General features: G+C 40.8%; 1 protein-coding gene and 1 pseudogene across 1 annotated transcript in view; both read right to left on the minus strand.

The window, feature by feature from the left end:
- BRE (brain and reproductive organ-expressed (TNFRSF1A modulator)) overlaps positions 1-12,072 on the minus strand; it is a 402,733-nt gene that overhangs the window by 200,758 nt on the left and 189,903 nt on the right. The gene's annotated exons all lie outside the window — the stretch shown is intronic.
- LOC108637153 lies at positions 8,651-9,853 on the minus strand (annotated as a pseudogene).

Genomic DNA, 12,072 nt, shown 5'->3' on the forward strand with positions numbered 1-12,072 from the left:
AAAAAAAAAAGAGTTCTTTCTCTTGTGATGGTTGAGAAGGGCAGAATAGGTGAAGAAGATTAAGAGGTACAAAACTCCAGTTATAAAATAAGTAAGTCATGGGGATATAATATATAGAACAAGGAATATGGTCAATAATATTGTAATAACTTAGTGTGGGGACAGCTGGTTACTAGCCTGATCGTGGTGATCATTTCTTAATGTATGGAGATGTCAACTCACTATGCAGTACACCTGATGCTAACATAATATTGTAGCTCAACTATATTTCAATCAAAAAATAAAGTATAATTTAAAAATGCTCTTCCTCTCCTTTTCTTAAGTGGTGCGATTTTAATTTAACTCTGTAAATTCACTTGCTTCATTAAGATTCCTTTCAACTGCACTATGATCTATGTCTACTCTTGGTAGTTTTTACATGTCGCCTTATGATTTCCTCATGCTATTTAAGCACTGTAGAGTTTATATTCCAAATAGACTGCGAATTTCTTGAGGGCAGGGTAGAGATCTACTTCCTATTATGTCTAATAGCCACAGGTGACATTTATTGTTTATTCAATAGTCACTTTGCTTAGTGCTTTATACACATTCTCTCATATAATCGCCATGACAACCTTATAAGGTAGGTACTGTTATTACACATTTGCAGATGGAGAAACTGAGGCTGAAAGTGATTAAATGGTGAAAATGCATTTTGAAGTCATGTATGTTGACTCAGAACCCAGACTCGAAGCCACAATGCTATACCCACTGACATACTGTTAGGCACAAAGAAGAGAGTATCAGTGCTCAGAGAAAAAATGTAAAAAAACAGGGAAACCCACATGCAGAAAAGGTAGCAGAGATCTGCTGTACATGTACTCGTCCTCCATTTAGTGTCTAAATCCTGTATGCTTCAAACAACCATGAGAAACTTAACGAACCACTCCCTATTCCCTTTTTATCCCAAGAAGACTATCCTGACTGCATCAATGGGTATTCAAAGCAAATTGAAAAGAATATATGCTTTATGTGTTTTAATGTTTACTTTTAGAAACTGTGGAGCAAGAAATTTAAAATTCTAAGAGTACAAAGACTAAAAGCTATAAAGATCACCATGCCAAACAAAATGTATTTATTTGACATCTTTACACAGACTCATCAAAGGAAGAAGGATGGCTTCTCTGAGAACACCGATGAGGGCTGTAGAGTTCTAAGACATAATATCAACCTTCCTTCAATTGTATGTACGATTAGGCACATTCTGTGATTAACTAGGGCTTCCCTGGTGGCTCAGACAGTAAAGAATCTGCCTGCAATGCGGGAGACCTAGGTTTGATCCCTGAGTTGGGAAGATCCCTTGGAGGAGGGCATGGCAACTCCCTTCAGTATTCTTGCCTGGAGAATCCCCGTGGACAGAGGAGCCTGACCAGCTACAGTCCATGGCGTCACAGAGTCGGACACGACTGAGCAACTAAGCACAGCACAGCACATGATTAACTAACTACACTAACTAACTACACTCTGTGGAAATAAGAAGCGCTGATCATCAGGTCGGGAAAGGATACCTGCCATATTCTTGAAACAGCAGCTCTAAGAGGGCGAGTCCCAAACACCAGGATGAAGCTGCTGTCACCCACCCGTGTTTTCCAAAAGTGACATCTTGAGTTCATTACTATGAGATGTCATGATACAGTATGGGGCTAGCGTTTTTCTTGGAGAAGGCAATGGCACCCCACTCCAGTACTCTTGCCTGGAAAATCCCATGGATGGAGGAGCCTGCTGGGCTGCAGTCCATGGGGTCGCTGAGAGTTGGACACGACTCAGTGACTTCACTTTCACTTTTCACTTTCATGCTTTGGAGAAGGAAATGGCAACCCACTCCAGTATTCTTGCCTGGAGAATCCCAGGGACAGCGGAGCCTGGTGGGCTGCCATCTATGGGGTGCACACAGTCGGACATGACTGAAGCGACTTAGCAGCAGCAGCAGCATTTTCCTAATTTATATCTTGCTTATTATTTTCATAAACAGAAACCATTTCAGTGCCCTCATTTATGCAGGAATCTGCTTGTGAAGCTCTACTCACCCCTAATATGTTGGTTATAGCTTCTGTTTATAAAACTAAATTGAAACACATGCTGTACAAATAACTTTGGGGAGAAAAGAATTTCTGGTTCTTTCAAAATAATCATAATCAAGATTTCACTGGTCAACTACTGTCTCAACAGTTATTATACTTAACAGACATAGTCTTGAGAACACCAACCTTCTAACTAAATGGTGTGTGAAATGGAGCCTTTTCTCTAGGAAGCTGGAGGCTGGGGGGATAGGAGGGCAGGTGGGGAGTTGCAATACAGCCAGGGTCCTCATTAGAAGCACAGAATATTTCCTGGCTTCCACTACCTTCTCTCCTCACCAACATTTTTAGAGAAAGAACCTGGAGTGTGGGATTTCCCCTATTACTCTAACAATGTGTTCTTAATGAGTTGATAAGAAGCTAAGCTTATTTATATAAGCATCAGTTTCTGCAACTGTTTTACAAATTGTACCAAACCACATCCTCAGACATCTGAGTTGTGATTTTACGCACACCTACTGATACAAACCTTGTGCCAGACTGTTCTCCAGGAGCCCAACAAAACAAGTTAAAACAATAGTGAGTTTTCTTTAAGCACATATGGAACAAATATGAACACCATTTACCACATCCTCAGTATGTCTCCAAAACTTAACAAAAAGGTAGATAAAGCTTTTACATAGGAGTTCATACAGCTCTTTGTAAAGGATAGAAAACACAGATTTGAAATGAAAGCTGATATAGTGGACCTCTGTGATACTACTTGGCTGATACCTTCTCTTACCCAGGGAAGCCCCTTTCTCTTCCAGTCCCCACGCCTAGACCCCAATCCTTACAGTACCAGGCAGAGATACCAGTTCCAACCCCCTGGGAAGAGCTGATGGGTCCCTAGAAGAGTGGCCTAGTCCTTTTGTAGAGGCAAAAGAAACTGTCAGTAGCCATGTTCCCCATCCGCAAAGAGGCCAGGCCATCGTGAGAGAGCAAAGCCCACACCCTAGAGAAGGCAAAAGGAGAAGAGGGCAGCAGAGGATGAGATAGTTGGATGGCATCACCAACTCAACGGACATGAACTTGGGCAAACTCTGGGAGATAGTGAGGGACAGAGAGGCTTGGCATGCTGCAGTCCATGGGTCAGACATGGACTTGGTGACTGAATAGTAACAATGACAACCAAGAGAAGGAGAGCTGAGAGAGAAGAGAGTCCTGGCAGCACACCCACCCATGTGCGTGGTCCAGCTGTGTCCTGCTCCTCCTGTTGTTTGCCTTCAACCTTTTTCTGACTTTGGAAAGCCAATAAATTGCCTACGTGCTTCAGCTGGTTAGAGGTAGTTTTCCTTCATGTACAACCAACATTCTCTCTTGTAAATGATTAAACTGACTCATACAGATGATAACCATGGCAAATGGAAATTTACAGAATTAAGTGCTAAAAAGAGACTTTCATCCCTGGGTTATCTAAATACTTGTTGCATACTATTAAATGCCAGGCTCTAATCAGAACCTGGAAAGGGCTTTTAGGATTGAGAGGCGCGGCATGCCTCTGCACGTGCCAGAAGGAAGCTTTACTGGAGCAATCTGCCTCGGCACCAGGCTGAGGCTGCAACCAGGCTATTTCCCTGCACTTACTGCTTCTCATCCGGGAAGATCTGAAATGGCAGAGTAACCCACCCCAAGCCTTGGATGGAATAGCCTGCCCTCGCTGTTCTGTAGCCTCCCTAACCTCACCCAATAAAGGAAAATGGATCAGAGGTGCCAACACTAATGGCTGTCAAATCATAGTGGCTCACTATTTGAACACATACACTGCTTTGCAAGTTTATCACACAACTTAACAACTGGCACAAAAACGGTGATCTTTTAGCTACAGAAATAAAAATAAAAATTGCTAAGAGTTTGCATGTTTTTGTATTTTTTTCAGCAAGACGTGGTGCACAGAACCAGGCATGAAGAAGGGGCTCGTTAAACGCTGTTTCATTTCTCTTATTCCTTCCTCCCTGACTCCGGGTCTGAGATCATATCCAGTACCATGCTATTCTTCCTACTGGTAAAGATCCACCCTTTCCTCTCCTTGTTAGATGGCTTTGAGTTATGAGGCTTAGAGATTATTCCTGGGAGGTTCTGTGAGTGAGGACAGAAGGGAAAGGCACCCTAGAAGCGCGTAACACCTTTGCACCCACCCACCCAGCCAGTCTCTTTGCACAAACTGTTTGGTGCCCATGGCAACTAGGCAACTGGTTACTTCCACGGGATTTGAGACACCTGGTACCACACCCTCATTAACTGGCGACAATCAAAAACCACAGGTGCTAGAACAGAAAATGGAACCTACTGGACACTCTCTCCTTAAAGTATTATGAGATCTTCTGATTTGCATATTGATGTTATCTTCAGAAACTAAAGGGCAGCTCTGAAAAAATCTCATGGCTTGGAGCCATATCCCTCTGGAACTGGCTGGATGAATGATTTCAGAGTGGAAAAGAGCTCTGAGAAGTAAATACTGCATCTTTCTCTCAGACTCAACAGTGTCCCCTGGCATTCCAGCCTCTGCAAGGTATCTTTCCAACCTCATTTCCACACTACGTCACTGACACACCCTAACTGCAGCAGCTGCGCACGCTCCATCCTGCCACTAGATTCTGAATGCCTTCTTCCAACCCTGCATCCCTCAACCCCAAACCTCCCCATTCCATCTGCTCTCTAAAGTCACACGCAGCTGCCATGTCCTCTCACAAGACTTCCTGGCCCTGCCCTCTGATGTAATGGTTTCTCCTCTAGGATCCTACAGATGTTTAGCTACACCCTGCATATGATAACGTTTGATTGTTTTGTCTGTGCTTTAAAGTTACTTACATGTGTGCTCTTAGCATGTATCTGGCTGAGTTCCTTAAGGGCAGTGCTGCATTCACTGCTGTATTCTCAGTACCTAGTATGGTGCCTACCACAAAAATAGGCACCCAGTAAATATTTGATGAACAAATGTATGAATGTATGTATTTAAAAAAATGACTACATAGGCTTGCCAGGAAACTACTGATCCAAAGATGGGTTCCACAAGCAGGCTTCCCTTGCAGAAATAGCAGAGGTCTATGTTTCTTATTAATTTGACCTTCCAATATAAATCAGTAGGTGTAATTTTGGGCAGAATGAGCCATTATCCTTGGATTCAGGATATACTCTAGAATAATAGGAAAATTCAAGTTCTAACACTTGACTGAGAGATCAAACCCTACAAGATAAAAAGGCAAGAGCAATCCTTTTGCCATTTCTAATCAACTTCCAAATAACACACTATGTGCTATCACTAAGTCAGTACTCATTTATGATTTACCTACCATGTTTAAGACATTTTGATGGAAAAAATAAGAGAAAAAATGGCAAGAATCCATCTCCCAACTTCATATGTAAAAACATGAAGATGAGAAACTTTTCCTTCTTCCTTCTTCAATAAGAGATCCAGTAAGATAAGACATGATTAATCATTATAAGGTAAGGCTGAAAAACTCATCAGTTCTTCTATGTGTTAAGAGTAAATTCATCAGACTTTTTCTGACATTAGACTTTTATAAGGAGATAAAGCAGGAGAGTAATGAGCATCCTAAGTGGAAAAATGCAAAACTTTTACAAGTAGTAAAAGGCAGGAAAAGGAGCTCTAACTTTCGAACCCTGGAAGATGCTAAACAGCAAGTCCTGGTGTCCTCCCAGGAAAACAGTTCTACCACTTCGGTAGAACTGGTAGTTCTATCTAGTTCAAAATGCGTAGAGACAGAGAACCAGTACCAGATTCCAAATGCAGGTGTGGTATTACCTTCCTGAACAGCCAGCAGCTGAAGCCTATGTGGGTGGAGCCTCGCTAATCAAACCAACAGCATCAGCTTCACCTTGGGGGCACTTATAACAAAGGCCTAGATGATCTCTAGAACATTAAAGTCTGAGAAGCACTGACTTAGAGAAATGACACTTAAGGAAGAGAAAACAGGTGCAAAAATAAAGAGAGAACTGAAAAGCAATGGACTGAGATATTCATCCTGTGATTAAACAGGAGACCACAGAGGAATTGTGATGTCACATGGGGCTGTGGAAGAGTGTGGAAGGTATCCTAGACAAAGTTTAGGATTTAAAAATAAGTCTTTGAGGCATATTCCCAAAACTCAGAGTTAAATGGAGGAAAGAACTGTGGTAGAAGCTGAAAAGTACAACAAGATATTTCTCAAAAATTCTTCTAACTGGCCACATCCATAAGCTATGGAGGGGCCAGAGAAAGGGGCCAGGTCAAGAGAGCTGGTATTGTGGACACTATCCCCTTTGGGTCAATGATACTGGTAACATGCCAAAGGTGAAAGAACACAAATGAAGGGTAAATAAAATCAGAAAATGTTAAAAAAAAAAAAAAAAAAAACCCTTTAGAGATCTGGGCCAGGGGTTGTTACCCTGTGCTCTGGGGAAAACTTGGGATCATGTGTACCTACGAGTAAGTGTCTTAAGAGCAACTACTACGGTGTTTTGTATACTGGGCACTGGGAGAAAGATGTCACTTGTAAGGTTTCTATTATATTAAAAATAAAGTTTGTAGCCACTGATCCCAACACCCACACTTCGTAGATTTATAGATGGAGAAACTGAGATAAGGGAAGTGATTTGTCTGATGGGTAGAGCTGATTAGTCACAGGCCTGAAACCAAAACTCATGACTGCTGATTCTTGCATCAATGCTTCTTTTCACTACATCAATCTACTATATCCAAATCTGCTCCCCAAACTGTGCCACTTACTAAATGAGGTCTGTGTGAATCAAAAAGAAAATGTAAGACCCCAAAAGAGGAGGAAGTTATGAGGAGTGGAAATTTTCATATGAAGAACATATTATACTAAAAAGTTCCCAAAATGAAAAACTCAATGTTGGACTTAGCATAACTATTGAGTAGGTGGCTTTGTTATTTAGAACTTGACTAATTATAGAAGTGCTGATGACTAGATTTAGATCAACTAAAAATTCAGTTAGACTTTATCACTGGCTTGGGTTAGTGAAGAATACTTCATTTCTAAGCTAATAACAGGTTGAAGATAGACCAATTGATGAACATTTGCAGTTTTGTGCTTATGAACAGAAATTGTGACATTTCACGATGCATAAATGATGATGAAAGTACTGAAGCATCCAAGCAAGTTGCAATTCTCCAGGGAAGCTATTAACAGCTTAACATTTCTGGTTCACATTGGAATGTGGATTAAACTTACTAAAAAAAAGTTTATATTAATATCAAATAAGCATGAAAGAATGTAATTAAGCAGATTAGGTTGAACCCTTTAAGTTCCAGGCTCTCTTGGGTCTGTTAATTATAGAATCAAATGTTGGTTAAGTGTACAAGAAAACCTGCACAATAATCCAAAACAGGTTTCATGAACTATGTTAAAAAACAAACAAGCAAACTATTTAAAAAAAAATACAAGGGCAGACAGAACACCTTCCCAATGCCTGAGCAAACTAAACTGGGCTTCTCCCCAAGATAAATCATGACTGGACCTAATATAGTCTATGCACCATGGGCAAAATATATTGCAGATTTCTTTATTTTCTTCTGCCTTCAATTAATTCCATTCTCCTATACTGATTATACCTTTGGTGCTGACCTCAGGACTCATTCATTCATTCATCCCTATAAACATGTTATTAATGCCCTACTATGTGTTAGGCACTACCCAGAAGGTGCTAGGAACACACACCCTCAAAATCTCCAGAGACAAGTAGGAAAACTAAATAAACAATAAAAAAATAATAACCAACCGTTTGATTAAAACTGTTAGAATAAAGGTATATTGTAATGCAGGTGTGAATCTTTGGTAGAAAAAAGGAGAGGAGTTAAAGAAAGGGCAAAACTGGCTGTCACATGCAGGTTTTTAAGGAGATAATCTTGAGTTTCCCGGGTGGCTCAGTGGTAAAGAATCCCCCTGCCAAGCAGAAGATGCAGGTTCAATCCCTGTGTCGGGAAGATCCTCTGGAAAAGGAAACTGCCACCCACTCCAGTATTCTTGCCTGGGAGATCCTACAGACAGAGAAGCCTGGCTGACTACAGTTGCCAAAGAGTCAGACACGACTTAGTGACTAAATGACATCAAGGAGATAATGCTTTTAGTTGGAAGGAATCACAGTGCTCTGAAGGAATAGAAAGTATAAGGAAGTCAAAGGAAGAAAGAGCACATGGAAAGATTATGGGGGTACAGAGGCATATGGCACACCCAGGGCAGGGTTCAGAAAGGCTGAAACAATGGACACCACTGAGGAGGGGTGACAGATGAAGCTGAACAAGTCTATATATAAATATTTGGCTGCACTGGGTTTTAGTTGCAGCATGTGGGATCTTTAGTTGTGGCATGTGACATCTAGTTCCGTGACCAGGGATGGAACCTGGGCCCCTGCATTGGGACTGTGGAGTCTTAGCCACTGGACCACTGGCCCACAGGAAAGTTCTGGGACAAGTTTAAGGGCCTGACCATAAACAACTTCGACGCATTTCAGCCAAACAGTTGGTTTTTTTTTTTTTAAATAACTTTATTGCCCAGGATATTTTTTTTCCCTTGTGTCATTTTTTGTCTGTTTTATTTGTTTTTGTTTTCTTTTTTCATAAGTTTAGTGAAGCTTGTCTTTGTCTTGAAAAACTAAACAACAAAGCTTTCATATCATTTGCAACCTGGTCTAGTTTGAAGAGACAGGTGGGAGTTATCTTGCAGGAGTAATAATTATACCATGAAGGGTGCAGTTCTAGGTCTGGTGGTACTGAGAGGAGACAATGGCATTCTTGATAAAATTACAATCTGCTGGTGGCATCTGCGGAAAAGAAGCCCTTGCAAATTTCTAAACAAGAGTAAACTCTTATTAGAAAATTCTAAAGTGTTTTACAGGCCTAAAAAGATTGAATGAGCTTAGTAAAATGCCTCAACAATGTTGGAATAAAATACTGGATTTGAGAATTACTGGAATTTGGATATGCTAAAAGAGGGTGGAGGTTGGGTCATGCTTACAATGGTCTCAAGTTCAAACGAATTACTATGAGAAGACACGACAAGTCACGCGCTGGCCCGGGGGCTCCTCTCTTCCCTCGGTAGGTGCTGGCAGAAGGTGTGTTCAGTCGTTTTCCAGTGTAGATGTCTAGCCCCAAAGCCAAAACATGGGAGAGGAAGAGAGATGGAATGGACACCTTAAGAAACTCTGTGAAGAAGATCCCCCTTCATGGCTCCACTTTAACTCATGCTGAAGGAAACGGAAGGTTTAGGGCGCCTGAAGTGGAACTCCTTGGGTAGAATGTTTTCAGGTCTACTGGACCAGTCGGACACCCAGTCTATGCTTTTCTGCAGAGCATCCACTTCTTTCTCTCCTTCTGCAACTTCTTCTGACTGAGAGCTATGGTCCTTGCTGGTATGCATATCCACATCAAACATGACCTGCCCATCTTCTCGTGGAAGGGCTGCTGCAGGGAGAACTGCCTCTTGAACTGCTCTGTCCGGATTCATGCTGTGCATCCAAAAGAATCTTCTCCATGTCCCCATTGTGGAGGGAGGAAGAGGGTACGTGCTCCAGCCCCCCATTCTTCCCATTGCCATTATCATTGCCATTGCTGCTGTTCATGGGGAGCTCCACCCAGGAACTGTTGAGGCCGGCAGGTAGTGGCAGAGACTGTTCACCTTTCTCACAGTTGTTGTTGTGTGGGGGCAGTGGCTGTTCTACTAAATGAGATGACGTTGTCAGGTGGCTGAAGAGCTGCAGCCCCGAAGCAAGGACCTTCTCCAGTTCTCAGGCAGCAACACAACCAAGGAGGTTTTTTTTTAAGGGCAAGGCAATAATGGATTACAAACAAAGTAATGACATGATCAGATTGTTCTACAAAGCATATTCTAGCAGCTTGCAGGGCAAGACTAAATGTAGGAAGGGGGAGCTCTACAGTGGGCCAGAGCAGAATAAGGAGGATGTCCCCATAGAAAGGCAATTTGGTGCAGGATGTCTGAGCCCAAGCGGAGTGCAGAAGGTGCCCACATGACGGAGGGACAGCAGAAACACTGGGACATATGTAACCAATTGGTTACATATATAACCAATGTAATATAGCTATAATATATTACAGATAATGGGAAGTATATCCAAAAAATATTATGGATAATGGGATTTATCGCTTTCAAAGAAGAAAGATACAAATATGTATAAACAAATTCAGCATATTAAATTGGAAATGGAGGTATCAGTATGAACATGGTTGGTTAATACACAGAGATTAGATATAGAAATAACACTGAGCATCAAAATAAACAATGATGCTGACTGACTATATAGCCCATTAACTCAAACAGGAAATCATGGGTCCACACTGTTGTAAAGAAAGTTAGATGAAAAACAGGATATTTGTATAGTTTCAAAGGACCACCCCACAAAATACTTACTGATTACATTTTTAAAAAAAAGCAACTTTGCTATAGAGAGCCTTACAGACACCAATTTAAACAAGTCACCAGGGTGATCATGTCAATGAGTAAACAGATCAGATGTGCCACCTGAGGTGCAGTGAGAACACAGCACCACTTCTGTGCTATTCCTGCCACAGATGCATACATGGAATCCAATCACGGCTGAACGTCAGACACATTCACACATTTTAAAAAACTGGTCTATAATCTTCAAAAAGGCTGTGAATGGCAAGGAAAAACTGAGGAACTATTAAAAATTGAAGAGCCACGACAAAAGAATAGAATCCACGATTCTAAATGGAATTCTTCTCTCCATTAGGAAATCGGTGGGACAAATGGCAAAATTTGAATAAGGTCTTACATTTGGATGGTAGTACTACATCAATGTTTATTTCCCAATTTTTATAACTGTACTGGAATTGTGTAGGAAATGTACTTATTTATAAGAAATATGCAACAGTATATGAAGGTCAAGGGCATCACATTGCAACTTACTCTCAAATGGTTAAAAAAAAATGCTTTGTATTGTTCTTATATTTCTAGTATGAATTTGATATTGTTCCAAATATAAAAAGGTAAAGAATTAATAGATGATAAAAATCCAGACCAGAGCATACAAAGACACTGTTCTCTTAGGAAGAAAGAGGAGGAGAGGAGTTGGAATCTTAAATTAAAAACCCATTATATATGTTTTAAAGTCTTGTGGTACATGTTTATGTTTACCTGCATAATAAAATACATATAATTCTCAAATCACAAAACAATTAAGTAATTTCTCCAAATACTGCCATTTTCCTCCAAATTAAGGAATTTTGCCAGGTTTGGTTATAATTATCTACCAGGAATGGCTGACCTCCACCTGATCCTGGAGTCAAGATCTGACGCCTAAAGTAGTCCCAGTTTCTTACAGAAAATAGTTTAATACGGCTGATTTCTGTCTGGGTACCACACATCATACCTAAACTTACATTGTCAACAACCCTCAAGATAGATATTGTCATCTCTATTTGCAGATCTAAAAATTTCTCCAAGAGATTAAGCAAAATGTCCAAAATTTTCTACTAGTAAGTGGAGCATCAGAAAATAAATTCAGATTTCTCTCACTCATAGCCCATGCTTTACCCACTACAATCCAGTAGCCTGCTACGTGCAAGGCATCATGTGATTCACCACAGGAGAGACAAGATTAACAAGACATGTTCTCACGGAACTAACCACTTCTGCTTTCTCCCCTTAATGTCGCAGTCAGAATCGTCTGCCTCTTGCCTCCTGCTATGACTCTCCCACATCTCAGATTTTATCAGTGGGTGAATTCAGGAACACTGTCTTCTCTACCTTTTCTGTCATTGAAGAGATGAGACAGCAATTCTGAAGATGTACAAATGTGCCTTAGAATATAAAGACCAAAAAAATGAGCACTTAACACACCGTGTTAAATGAGGTTTCTGAGTATACAATGACCACTCAATCAGCTAAAAATGGAAAGAACAAAAGGATACAGAAGGAGTATAAAGAAAATAGTATTACTTCTAAATAATGTGATACTAGATAAGAAAAAAGCCAAA

This window comes from Capra hircus, chromosome 11, assembly GCF_001704415.2.
Source record: "Capra hircus breed San Clemente chromosome 11, ASM170441v1, whole genome shotgun sequence".
NCBI lineage: Eukaryota > Metazoa > Chordata > Mammalia > Artiodactyla > Bovidae > Capra > Capra hircus.